The 3,747-nt window shown below is 44.0% G+C and overlaps 1 non-coding gene across 1 annotated transcript; it reads right to left on the bottom strand.

Annotated features, from left to right (window-relative positions):
- Positions 1-1,984: 1,984 nt before the first annotated feature.
- Positions 1,985-2,066, bottom strand: trnaf-aaa (transfer RNA phenylalanine (anticodon AAA)). Its single transcript has one exon. It is a non-coding gene; the product is annotated as a tRNA-Phe (tRNA).
- Positions 2,067-3,747: the final 1,681 nt, after the last annotated feature.

The raw sequence follows: 3,747 nt of genomic DNA, 5'->3' as shown, positions 1-3,747 counted from the left end.
TCAGAATCAGTTTTGCAGTAAAGTGGTTAAATTGTGAAACAGAATGAAATATGCTGAGAAACATAGTCGGCAGAGTTCAAACCTGCGCAGAGAAAACCCGATGGATTTTTTGTCTATTGTCTGACCCACTCGACTACTAGCTCGCTGCATCATTAAATGGTACTCACATAAAACTCAGTCATCCATCTCTGTGCAGCAGACGGCCACAGAATCCGGAAAAAGTCTCCGTTTGCTAAAAATCTGGAAGAGGCAATCTCCTCTTCCTCTATTTGTACTGTTCTGTATTGCTCTGGAACTTTTTAACATGAATCAACACCAAGAAACAGAAGTACAATTCTACATTTTGTAAATGCTGCCACCGCGTCGGGAAGTAGAACCACGGTCTCCGGCGGAACAGGCGGGGATACTCACCACGATACTAATGAGCATGAGTTCTATCAGAGCAGGAATCGAGCTGTGAACAGAACTGGACACCATGAGAAGTCGACAGACACATTGAGAGACAGATACAAACCGACAACCAGGGAGAGACAGACAGCGAGATCGAAATAACGAGAGACAGAAAGTGTGAGATTGAGAAGAAGAGGCAGACTGAGTGAGCAAAAGATTCAAACACATAGATATATAGAGATGTATGTGTGTGATCAATTAAGAGAGAGAGGGAAAGAGTGAGAGAAAGACAATGATAAAGACAGTGACAAGGAGAGAGACAGATAGAGAGAGAGAGATAGAGACTAAAACAGAAAATGATGGAAATACTTTTCAGGTTAGAGGCAGGAACTAACAGAGACAGGCAAAGACATGGACAAACCGAAATGATGGCAAAGAGAGAGCCAGTCAGACAAAGTGTCTGAGAGAATGCCATTGGAACAGACGTGGACACCGTGAGAAAGAGCCAGATTCAGAGACAGAGACAAACGGAGAAACAGGGACAGACAGAGTGAGTCAGACTGAGAGAGATAAAGACTCAAACATACAAACACAGATACAGCTCTCTGAAGAGAGAGAGAGGCAGAGACCGAGCGACACAGATATATTTCAAAATTTCATTTCATTATCGGTTCAGAGTGTCACACAGTTACAGAAAATCGTTGATTCAACCGATGAAAATCGGGCACTACTGATCAGAATGGGAGGAAATATGTGTTAAATTAAAGAGATATCAGGAGTGGGGTACGAACCCACGCGGGAAAAACCCCATTGATTTGTAAGGCCAACACCTCAGCCACTCGGCTATCCTGGTCCTGTGCGAGCCTCGAAACGATCTCTATGAGAATCTGGGCTTCAACCCCAATCCCACATACAAACGCATGCACATCGGCTTTTAGTGAGCATTTACGAACATTTTTAGTAATATTGACACGGGGGCAACTCTCCTATTCTGATTCGAGTCATGCTCTGGGACCTTTCATATTGACCCGAGGGTGCAGATGGAGCTTCAATTTAAAATTTCATTCGAAAGTCAACAGCTTCAACATTGCAAAATTCCCCAAGTGCTGCACTTGAGTGTTAGCCAAGATGATATGCTCAAGTCTCAGGAGTGCGACTTGACCACACACACTCCTGATTCAATCGAGGATGCTGCCACTGAACCAAAGCCGATACAAAAGTTCACAACCGTATTATTTTCCGCAAGCCTTTTTTATAAGTTCCAGGACATAGCAAATTCATGGTGATGATTTCCATAGACAGTTGCACATACACAGAGACATATATAGAGATAGACAGACACACACACACACATACCCAAAAATTTGCACGCACCAACAGCATGCACAGATGCCTTCGTCATCTCGAGGGATAGTCAGGCTGAATCACTGTAGCAACTTTGACTGATTTTTGCGATTTTTTTATACGGATGTATCGTGAATATTGCAGATTAATAAAAACGAGAAAAAAATGTCAGTGTTGAAAGGTGTGGGACGTTATTCCATCAATCTCAGGATCAGTTTGGCAGAGAACTGGAATGAAAAATGCTGAGAATCGGAGTCGGCAGGATTCGAACCAGCATGGGAATAACCCAATGGATTTTTAGTCCATCGCCTTAACCACTCGGCCACGACTACTGTGTCGCTACTTTGTGCAACGGTACTAAGAAAAAACTCACTCATCCATCTCGGTGCAGCAGACGGCCAAAGAATCCTGAAAAAGTCTCCGTTTGCTAAAAATCTGGAACAGGCAAACTCCTCTACCTGTATTTTTACAGTTCTATATTGCTCTGGAATTTTTAATATGTATCTCTACCAAGAAACAGAAGTAAAATTCAACATTTTGAAACAACTGCCGCCCCGTCGGGGAATTGGACTCTGGTCTCCAGCATAACAGGCAGAGATACTCACCACTATACTAACGAGGAACTGACGGGTACCATCACTGTCAGAGCAGGAATCGAGCTGTGAACAGAACTGGATACCATGAGAAGTCGACAGACACATTGAGAGACAGAGACAAACCGACAAACAGGGAGAGACAGACAGCTAGATAGAGACAACGAGAGACAGAAAGTGTGAGACTGAGAAGGAGAGGCAGACTAAGTGAGAAAAAGACTCAAATACATACATATACAGAGATGTGTGTGTGTGATCTAGTAAGAGAGAGAGGAAAAGAGTGAGAGAATGATAATGATAAAGATAGTGACAAGGAGAGGGACAGATCGAGAAAGAGAGATCCAGACAAAAAGAGAAAATGATGGAAATACTCAGCAGGTTAGAGACACGGCAAAGAAAGACAGGCAGGCAGAGACATAGACAGATAGAGAGAGACGATGGGAAAGAGAGAGACAGTCAGACATAGAGGGATGATGGAAAAGAGAGAGCCAAATAGACAGGGAGACTGAGCGAATCCCATTGGAGCAGAACTTTGACACCGTGAGAAAGTAAGAGTCAGATTGAGAGATAGGGACAAACAGAGAAACATAGAAAATAGGTGCAGGAGTAGGCCATTCGGGTTTCGAGTCTGCACCTCCATTCAATAAGATCATGGCTGATCATTCAGCTCAGTACGCCTTTCCTGCTTTCTCTCCATACCTCTTGATTCCTTTAGCCTTAATGGCCATATCTAACTCCCTCTTGAATATAGCCAATGAACTGGCATCAACAACTCTCTGCGATAGGGAATTCCACAGGTTAACAACTCTCTGAGTGAAGAAGTTTCTCCTCATCTCGGTCCTAAATGGCCTGCCCCTTATCCTTCGACTGTGTCCCCTAATTCTGGACTTCCCCAACATCGGGAACGTTCTTGCTGCATCTAACCTGTCAAGTCCCGTCAGAATTTTTTATGTTTCTATGAGATCCCCTCTCATGCTTCTAAACTCCAGTGACTTCAAGCACAGTCGATCCAGTCTCTCCTCATATGTCAGTCCTGTCATCCCGGGAATCAGTGTGGTGAAACTTCGCTGCACTCCCTCAATAGCAAGAAAGTCCTTCTTCAGTTTACGATACCAAAACTGAACACAATATTCCAGGTGAGGTCTCACAAAGGCCCTGTACAACTGCAGTAAGACCTCCGTACTCCTATACCCAAAACCCCTAGCTATGAAGGCCAACATACCATTTGCCTTCTTCACCACCTGCTGTAACTGCATGTCAACTTTCAATGACTGATGTACCACGACACGCAGCTCCCATTGCACCTCTCCTTTTCCTAATCTGCCGCCATACAGATAACATTCTGCCTTCGTGTTTTTGCCACCAAAGTGGATAACCTCACAATTATCCACATTATATTGCATCTGCCATGCCTTCGCCA

This window comes from Pristiophorus japonicus, chromosome 23 (assembly GCF_044704955.1).
Source record: "Pristiophorus japonicus isolate sPriJap1 chromosome 23, sPriJap1.hap1, whole genome shotgun sequence".
In the NCBI taxonomy this organism is placed as follows: Eukaryota; Metazoa; Chordata; class Chondrichthyes; family Pristiophoridae; genus Pristiophorus; species Pristiophorus japonicus.
This window is presented reverse-complemented; position numbering and strand designations above follow the sequence as displayed.